The sequence below is a fragment of the Xenopus laevis genome, chromosome 9_10S, assembly GCF_017654675.1.
Source record: "Xenopus laevis strain J_2021 chromosome 9_10S, Xenopus_laevis_v10.1, whole genome shotgun sequence".
Taxonomy (NCBI): domain Eukaryota; kingdom Metazoa; phylum Chordata; class Amphibia; order Anura; family Pipidae; genus Xenopus; species Xenopus laevis.
In genome coordinates, this window is record NC_054388.1 from 48,311,474 (window position 1) to 48,322,142 (window position 10,669).

Below are 10,669 nucleotides of genomic sequence, written 5' to 3' on the forward strand. Positions count from 1 at the left end.
GAGAATTGCCAAACGGATTACTGTGTGCATTGTCCCACTGTCCCACTACCATGTGCAGAGGGTGCTGTGTGATATTGCCATCACTGTTAATCTTTCATATAACCAACAGAGGGTGCTGTGTGATATTGCAGTCACTGTTATTCTTTCATATAACCAACAGAGGGTGCTGTGTGATATTGCAGTCACTGTTATTCTTTCATATAACCAACAGAGGGCATTGTGGGATATTGCAGTCTCTTCCCAAGTGTACTGTTGGTATAGGAATGATTAAAAGTGATTGCAATCTCAGCTACTCGGGTCGGCTACCGCTGACCCGAATATAAGCAGAGGTAGACTTTTTCAGCACATTTTGGATACTGAAAAACTCGGCTTATACTCGGGTATATACGGTACCCCTTCAAACTCCAAGACAGAGTACTGTAAAACAACAACATCAAAAGCCTTAGAAAGTATTACTAATTTATAGATGAACTTAGCTTCATAAAAATTGATTATTCTTAGCAATATTTTCACTTCAAGTTATTTAGGATAACTTAGTAGAACAATAACTGCACTAGCACTTTATTTCAATTGCACAGCACTTTATTTTCTCATATAGGTATGGTTGAACACTTAGTATTTTCTTTTAAACCTGGTAATTATATAACAGTAACTATTGGTGGGGTTTCTTTTTCTATCTACATTCCTTATCTTTTTATTCAGCAGCTCTCCAGTTTGCAATTTCAGCAATCTGGTTGCTAGGGTCCAAATTACTAGGGATGCACCGAATCTACTATTTTGGATTCGGCTGAACCCCCAAATCCTTTGCGATATATTCGGCCAAATACCAAACTGAATCGTAATTTGCATATGCAAATCAGAGGAGGGAAGGGGAAAACATTTTTTACTTCCTTGTTTTGTGACAAAAAGCCACGCGGTTTCCCTCCCTGCCACCAATTCGAATCAAATCCTGGATTCGGTGCATCCCTACAAATTATCCTAGCAACCATGCCTTGACTTTAGTAAGAGACTGCAATATGAATAGGAGAGGCCATAATAGAAAGATGAGTAATAAAATGACAATAGCATAACGATAAAATTGTAGCCTTACAGAGAATTTGTTTTTTAAACGGGGTCAGTGACCCCCTTTTGATAGCTGGAAAGAGTTAGAAGGCAAATGATTCAAAAACTATGCAAAATAAATAACGAAGACCAATTGAAACATTACTTAGACTTATCCATTCTATAACTTACCAAAAGTTAACTTAAAGGTGAACCACCCCATACGCGTTACAGTAGAAGCCAATAGTTGCAGAAAAGATTGTTTTCAATACAGATGTGTTAGAGCTGAATCAGATATACACAGGGTCGGACTGGGGGGACCGGGGCCAACTGGGACTACTGCTGAGAGGGCCGGCCCCCCTACTGTAATGCGCCGGCTCAGCGAGGGAGCCGCTCGCTGCGCATGTGCAGGAAAAATGTTTTTTTCAAATCTAAATATTTAGAGGGGTTGGGGCCCATGCGGGTATTTTCCCAGTGTCCCGCCAGTCCAACACTGGATATACATGTAGAAACAATAGAATACTTGCCCGATTGATTTAACCAATGTCTTCCAATCTTTTGCTGCAAATAATAGAACAAGAACCACCCAGCAGATAATTGCAGATATACCCAAATACTTCATTATAATATGTAGTAAGTAGATGGAGACAGACCAGGATGATGGCTATACTGCAAAATATCCTGTCTTCATCTACTTACTACGTATTGATTACATTGTGGTACTTAGGACCGGTACAGGAGCAGACATTTAGGACAAAAGGTTATATATTCTGGGATAGATACTCCAATCTGTTGGAAGAAGTGAATTAACTTCATTATAATATTTCAGCACAAAATAAATTAATAAATGACATAATAGCATTGGTCCAAACTCCGGTCCCTAGCTCCATTTTCCCCATTCCTACTGTGGCCCTGAGCTAATGTTAGAATAAAGAAACCATCCTACAAGCCATTTCCTGCACATGACCACAAGATGTCAATAAAATCAAAGGTAATTAAAAGGGATCTGTTCGTGTGCAGTTGATTATTATTAACTAGGGATCCACAGAATCCACTATTTTGGAATCGGCCGAACCCCCGAATCCTTTGGAAAAGATTTGGTCGAATACCGAACTGAATCGTAATTTACATATGCAAATTAGGGGTGGGAAAACATATTTTCCCTGGCCATCCCCCGTCAGCATTAACTGACGGGTATCCCCTCCCACTGACAGATGTGTCCCCTAGCAGAGTTTAAAGCCCCACCTACCTACTTCCTCCCTGTCTTCTTTTTCTCTCTGCGGTGTCCTCTACAGGAGGTATATTTTTTCTTTTGTGGCTCACCCGGTCCTTTTTAGGGCTGGAATCCAGGCGCAGTTGGCCTCTCTCCGCCTGAAGCTCCAGGTTAGCGTTCGCCTTAGCGCATTCGCTCTGGGGATCCCTCTTAGCGGCCGGGGATTACAGGTCTGTGGACTCTAACTCACTTGGCGTTTGTTTGCCGGCGCGTATGCGCGTGCGCGCGCACGTTTTTCGCGCGCGCGCGTGCGTTTGTCGCGGGCGCGCGTTTGTCGCGGCGCGCGTTTTTTCGCGCGTTCGCGTTACTTCTGACGCCCGCGCCGGCGTCATCACGCTGCGCCTTTTGGCGCCAGTTCTTAACCGGTTTTCGGCATCCTTGCCTTTGGCCTGGTAGTTTTTACTGTGCTTAGGCTCCTTAGGATTGCCGGCTGCCGAGAATTGTGCCGCCCCTCAGGTTATGGTGAGTCACTTTCAGGTAAGTGTTTACTTCGAAAAGAGGCATTATCTGTACTGAAAGTAAATTGTTTCTTACAGATGGAAGATTCATCTGGGAAAAAGAGGTTGGCTTCTGGATCTGAATCTGATGTCCAGGCCCATTTTTGTCTCCAAAAAGGTGAGACAAACTTTTCCTATGCATAAGGAAGTTGAGGAGTTAGTATCAGCCGAGTGGCAGAAGGGACCAAGAAGAGTTCCGGTCGAACCTAGATTGGAGAAGTTCTACCCCTTTCCTGCTGGAGTCTCCAAGGTTTGGGACTCTCCCCCTACAGTAGATGCTCCTGTAGCACGTCTTTCTAAGAAGACGGCATTACCAATTGATGATCTCTCAGCACTTAAGCATCCTATGGAGAAGAGGATGGAGACAGAGTTGAGGAAAACCTATTTGGTTGCTGGGGCAATGTTGAGGCCTTCTGTCTCGCTAATTTCAGTAATCAAGGCCATGTCTCTTTGGACAGAGTCAGTGGCTGTTGATACCAATGAGGAGACTTTAAGCGAGCAGTCTTTGCAGGTTCTGGAAGACATCAAGATGGCATGCAATTTTTGTCTCGAGGCTGCTGTGGATTTAACCAGATTGGCGGCTAGAAGTATGACTTTTTCGGTCGCAGCCCGTAGAGCCTTGTGGCTTAAAGCTTGGTTTGCGGATACTGCCTCTAAGAATGTTCTATGTAAACTTCCTTTTGAGGGGCAGATGCTCTTTGGAAAGGCGTTAGAGGAGATCATTAATAAGTCTTCAGGAGGGAAGAGCACTTTTCTCCCTCAAACTCCCAGACGTTTTAGGAACCCTCCTAGACGTCAGGATCGTTTCATGCCTAGACGTAGGGATGACTCAAGATTTTACAGACCAGGCAAGGAGTTTTTTCGTGCCAACACTTGGAGGACAGGGCAGTCCAATGTGTTCAAGGGGTTCAGACCCAAGGAAGCTAGATCCCCCAAAAGGCAAGCCAAGCAACAATGATATGAGGCCTGTCCAGATTCCTGTGGGAGCAAGATTATTAAAATTTGCAGGGGTCTGGGCAAAGGAGACGAAGGATGTTTGGGTAAAAGCTATTGCGACCCGAGGTTATATGATAGAGTTTCTTTGGAAACCCAGATACAATCATTTCATCCAGACTCCGGTCCCTCGGGAGGAAGACAAGAAGGTTTTTTTAAAGGAGTATATCCAGAAACTAATTCTGAAACAAGCAGTGATTCCAGTGCCCAATTCTCAACAGCGAAAAGGCTTTTATTCTCCCCTGTTCCTGGTCCAGAAAAAGTCAGGCGATATGAGGCCAATCCTGGATCTCAGGAAACTAAACAAGTGCGTGAGGGTTCGCTCCTTCAAGATGGAGTCCATCTTAACCATCAAGAGGGCGGTAAGTCCTGGAGACTGGCTCATCTCAATCGATCTAAGAGACGCATATCTGCATGTGCCCGTCGCGGTAGAACATCAGTGTTTCCTCAGATTCTTTTTCCTAGGGCAGCATCTACAATTCACCTGCCTTCCGTTTGGCCTTTCCACGTCACCCAGAACATTCTCAAAGGTCTTAATAGTTGTCATTGCGAGGTTAAGGAAACAAAACATAGAGGTTTATCACTATTTGGACGACCTATTAGTTGTAGCCAGAAATCCAGAGATCCTAGAAAGACATCGAGACACAGTGATGTCGGAGCTACAGAGGTTCGGATGGTTGTTAAATCTGGAAAAGAGCCAACTTGTACCAACTCAGAGATTAGTCTATCTGGGAGCTCAGATAGATACATGTCTAGGGATGATTTCCTTGTCTCAGGAGAGGATCTTCAAGATAAAGCAAATGATGACAACGGTGGTGTTTTTACACTGTCTTCCAGCAAGACAATTTATGCAGGTTTTAAGCAGTTTGACTTCAACAATTGGAGTAGTTCTTTGGGCCAGATGGAATATGAGGAAGATTCAAAGGCTATTTCTGATGCAGTGGGATCGACACAGGAAAGATTGGAACCAAATGATTTACTTTTCAGTGGAGGCAAGAAATCAGATGTTATGGTGGCTGAATGCCTCAAATCTTCGGAAAGGATTCCCTCTGCTAGATCAAAGGCCATTAAACATCTACACAGACGCTTCGGGCTCCGGTTGGGGAGCACATTGCCAGCAGTGGTCAGTCCAAGGTCGTTGGGAGGAAGATCTATCTCATCTGCAGTCCAACATCCTGGAATTAAGGGCAGTCTGGAAAGCTCTACAGGCTTTCGAACCTCTACTTTGGGCAGAGGAAGTCTGCATAAGATCGGACAACGTCTCAGCAGTAGCTTATATCAGGTGTCAGGGAGGCACCAGGAGCAGGGCAATGATGAAAGAATTGAATCCCATTATGGAATTTGCCCAGTCATGTCTCTTGGGGATAACGGCAGTTCATATTCCCGGGAATCTGAATTGGAAGGCGGACTGGTTGAGTCGCAAGCAAGTAGATCCTGGAGAATGGAGCCTCAACAGCCAGGTTTTTCGGAAGATATTGGGAAGATGGGGGAGACCCGATCTGGATCTCATGGCCTCTGTGAACAATCACAAACTTCCAATCTTCTTCTCCAGAGTTCCATGCAGGGAAGCGTGGGCGACGGATGCATTTGCCCACAGTTGGAACAACCTTTGGGCTTACGTATTTCGCAATGATCTTCAAGGTTTTGAAGAAGATTTTGAGGTCCCGGATCGAAGTTGTCGCAGTCCTACCGGATTGGCCGAGAAGGCCTTGGTATCCGTTGTTAAGGAGGTTGGTTGTGGACAAACCAATGAGACTCCCTTACAAACCAGACCTTCTGTTCCAGGGTCAATTTCTTCATCCTGCTCCTCAACAACTAAAGCTAGCGGCATGGAGACTCAGCTCAACAGGCTGAGGGAAGAGGGCTGTTCGGAATCCCTTATAAATACTTTGTCAAAATCTCGGAAGAATAGCACTTCTTTAAAATACGATAGGATTTGGAGTGTTTTTTCTTCTTGGGCTACGAAGGAAGGATTCAATCCTGAAAACCCAGAGGTGATTCAAGTGTTGGAGTTCCTTCAGTTGGGTTTGGATAAGGGCCTCAGCACTAGTACCCTTAGAGTTCAGGTATCTGCACTTTCAGCAATTTTGGGAGTTCAGTTTGCCAGCAATCCTTTGATAGTTCGCTTTTTCAAGGCTGCAGTAAGAATTAGACCACCAGTTAAGGAGCTTGCTCCCTCTTGGGATTTGCCGCTTGTGCTGGAAGCTTTTTCAATATCTCCTTTCATTCCTGAAGAGAATATATCCATGTGGGATTTAACTCTGAAGTCGGTATTTTTGGTGGCTATAGCTTCAGGTCGAAGAGTCTCCGAACTGCAAGCTCTGATGGCTAACCCTCCTTACACAGTTTTCAGTGATCAGGGAGTGACACTCAGACCAAGTTTATCATTTCTGCCGAAGGTGGTGTCTGAATTTCACCTAAATGAACCGATATGTCTTCCAGCCATTGACAGAAATTCAGATCAGGAGAAGGATATTCCTGAAGTTCTGGATATAAAGAGATGTTTGGAGAGGTATCTGATCTCTACAAGACCCTTTAGGAAGTCTGAAAGCCTGTTCGTTATCCCTTGTGGAGCTAACAAGGGTCAAGCGGCTTCGATTTCCACGATTCGTAGATGGATCATTACTATGATCAAGAAGGCTTACTCGCTAAAAGGGCAAGAAGTACCTGAGGGGGTCAGGCCCCATTCAACCAGAGGTATGGCGACGTCTTGGGCGGCAGAAGCAGGAGCACCTACAGATGCCATTTGCAGGGCAGCTACCTGGGCTAGTCCTAATACTTTTGTTAAACATTATCGTTTAGATGTCAGGCTAACCAAAAGAGCTGATTTTGGTCGTAAAGTTATTCAAGCAGTACTGAATTCTAAGTAAACTGTTTGATTCTCCCACCCCTTGTTTCATTGCTTGGGTATTACCCGTCAGTTAATGCTGACGGGGGATGGCCAGGGAAAGGAGGAATTCTATCATACTTACCGTGATTCCCCTTTCCTGGCCATCCCCCTAGTCAGCATTCCCTCCCGAATCTTAGAGCTTTTTACAGAGACAGGGAGGAAGTAGGTAGGTGGGGCTTTAAACTCTGCTAGGGGACACATCTGTCAGTGGGAGGGGATACCCGTCAGTTAATGCTGACTAGGGGGATGGCCAGGAAAGGGGAATCACGGTAAGTATGATAGAATTCCTCCTTTACTTCCTTGTTTTGTGACAAAAAGTCACGAAATTTCATATGCAAATTAAGATTCGGTTCGGACGGGCAGAAGGAATCCTGCTGAAAAAGGCCAAATCCTGGATTCGGTGCATCCCTATTATTAACATGTTTTTTTAGAGCGCAAACATATTTCACAAAATTGTTTTTTCTCCTAGTTTATGACATATACATGTAATAGGATTTTTGTGGTCCTGCGCTCCCCTTTGGTGGAATGCAAGAAAATGAAGTTCAGGGGCACACAGGACAAAACACCTGTATGTAAGTGCCCTTAGGGCTCTTACTGTCTAGCCTTTTTTACCTGCGCTCCCCTGCGTCCAGGTTTCATGCGTTTAGCCGAAGGGGAGCGCAGGAGTAGACACGCTGAATTATTTTCAATGTGGCGGTACTCACACAGACGCATATAAGCGACGAACGCAGGTAAAGTGCAACATTCTGCGTCCCAACCTGCGTTCGGTGCTTACATGCCTCTGTGTGACTACAGCCACATTGAAAAGAATTCAGCGTGTCTACTCCTGCACTCCCCTGCGGCTAAACGCATGCAACCGTGAGGCGTGTGTCTACTCCTGTGCTCCTCTGCGGTTGTACGCATGAAACCGGAATGCAGGGGAGCGCAGGTAAAAATGCGTGTCTGTAAGAGCCCTAAGTCAGGGAGTCCAACCAATTCTTCTGCTGCCAGAGTGTGGCTCAAAACAGGAATGGGTTGTTTGCAGCAGACAAAGCTTGTTAGCCTAGACTTAGCATTAAATAGCTCACTGGTTCTAAGGAAAAAAACCAAGGCATTTTGTGGAAGAGATGCATCAGCTTGTGGGTACTCATTTGTGGTATTTTGTACCTTTTATTAATATGCAAATGGCTGATCTAATCTTGGGATCCCTGGAAGGCACAGGTCAGTGTTTACTTTATCTCTGGTCCCTAGCAAGGCAATCCCACCTTAGGATCCAATCGGAATTCAGTTGATCTGGCTGAAAATCTCATCTACCTATGCATGACTGACCGAAAAAGTGCAATGCTCCTCTTTTCCATTGCAATTCTTTGGGTCTGCCCACAGTCCCAATGAGCAGCATATATTACAAACCCTCATTTTACGTTTTTTCAGGGGACCAGAATAAAATACTGTAAGAGCCAGGAAAACGTAAACTCTGCAAAATGAACTATGCATTATTTATTGGCAGGACCACAGAAAAATAATATAAAAAAAAGGCAAAACTCAAAATCAGGGTATGTAAAATTGAGGTTTTTGCTGTATTACTTTTCACCATATATAGACATGAATATTGCCAGCTACATGTCCGTGAATGGGTTAATAATGCCCTTGGAAAGGTGGGTTCTGCCAAGTTACCCTGAAACCCTGTGGTCACAGAAAATACATAGTTTACAGGGGGGTGACAACAGACTCAGAAAGCCAGTAGAGAATGGATTAAACTGACCCCTCAAACTACATGTTAGTCCCTGACATAGACTGGGGGCTCAGTGTTATTATGGACCAGTGCTGGTGCAAATGCTGCTATAGCAGGCAATGGTGGTGATTTGTGCATTTTAACTTCACCATCCTGAGCACCCAAAACTCACAGGCATCACAATTCCTTAATCGCTCCACATGCCATTGACGTAACTCAGTGATCCCCAGCCATTAGCTCAAGAGTAACATGTTGCTCACCAACTCTCTGGATGTTGCTCTTAAGTAGCCTCAAAGCAGGTGCTTATTTTTTAAATCCAAAAGTGGGGCAAGTTTTGGTTGCACAGAAACCAGGTCTACTGCTAAACTGAGCCTCCTGTAGGCTGCCAGTCCACATAGGGGCTACCAAATAACCAATCACATCCTTTATTTGGCACTATGGTTGCCACATTTTCTGGAAAAAAATACCAGCCTTCCTATATATTTATCTTTTCTCCCTATTAATAACATTTGGATCAACCACAATTTTTACTGGCCAAGCCAGTAAAAAACTGGTCAGGTGGCAACCATATTTGGCACCCACGTTTCATGCCTACATTGCTCCTTAAAGGAGAAATCAACCTGTGGGGAAACAACCCCGTACCCCCCACCCCAGATAGACCTCTCTCCCCCCTGCCCCCAGGCTAACTACCCTCCCCCAGGGGAAATGCCCCATACTCCATACTCGACAATTTCCATGTAATTCCGTGCATGTGCAGTTGTTGCAAACTGCTCCAACTGCGCATGTGCAGAAATACCGATCTCTCAGTCAGCTTACAGAGGACGTGAAAGATGGACGCGTGGAACTTCGCTGGAAGAATCTACGCAGAGGGGTAAGTATGGAGTATGGGGCATTTCCCCGGGGGGGGGGTAGTTAGCTTGGGGGAAGGAGGGAGGGAGTGGGGGGTACGAGGTTTTTTCCCCACAGTTTGATTTCTCCTTTAAGTTGTTTTTACATTTGAATGTGGCTCTCTTGTCAAAAAAGGTTGGGGACACCTGTCCTAACTGGTTACTCACTCCTGCTAATGCCCCAAGTCTTTACATCCTTCCCCAGGGTTGGACTCAGGGCCGGATTTACATAGTGGGCGCCCCTAGGCCCACTGCCGTTCCTCGCCCCTGTCCCCTCCTCTTTATTTGTGCAAATTTTCATCATCAATGGGGATTGGCGCATAGTAGATTTAAAAAATGATTGTATCTGCAGAGCATCCCCAGTGTTTTTGAACCAATGTGGGTGTGGTTGGGCATTAGGGTTGCCACTTTATCTGGAAAAAAATACCAGCCTTCCTATATATTTATCTTTTTTCCCTATTAATAATATTGGGGTCAAGCATCATTTTTACTGGCCAGGCCAGTAAAATACCAGCCAGGTGGCAACCCTATAGGGCATGCCCCCCTAAAATCCTACCATCCTAGGCCCGGGCCTAGGTGGCCTTTCCACAAATCCAGGCCTGGTTGGACTGGCCTAGTAAGAGAATCAGAGGCTCCCCAGTGGGCCCCAGCTTTAGAGCACTTCCCGTCAGCTCACACGTAACTGCTCTGTGGAGTCGTAAAGCCATAACATTAAAGGAACAGTAACATCAAAAAATGTAATTGTTTTAAAGTAATAAAAGTTTAATGCAGTGTTGCCCTGAACTGTTAAAACTGCTGTGTTTGCTTCAGAAACACTACTATAGTTTATATAAATAAGCTGCTGCGTAGCATTGGGGGCAGCTATTCCAAGGAGAAAAGGCTCAGGTTACACAGCAGAAAGCAGATAAGCTCTGTAGAACATAATGGTGTTATCTGTTATCCACTATTCATACTGTGCCATATAGTCTTTTTTCAATTTCCGCCATTGCTACACAGCAGTAGTGTTTCTGAAGCAAACACATTAGTTACCAGTGCAGGGCAACAGTACATGATATTTTCATTACTTCAAAACACTTATATGTTTTGGTGTTGCTGCTCCTTTAAGCACTATGTCTATGTAATTGCTGTGAGAACGGGCCCAGTGTGCCAGGTTTTGCTATGGACCATGAGAAACCCAGTCCAAAGCTGTCCCTCTCCTATCGGGAGTGGGGCCAACAGATAAACGAGGGACTCTCTCTGACACACGAGGTAAGTGTATGTACAATAATGTTGCCCTTATCGAAAATGGCGGAGGCACCGGTTTCCGCCTCTGCCAACATGGCGTCAGTTGCCTCTCTGGCCAGAGCAGATCTCTATGGTGGGGGTTGCCGCGTTTGC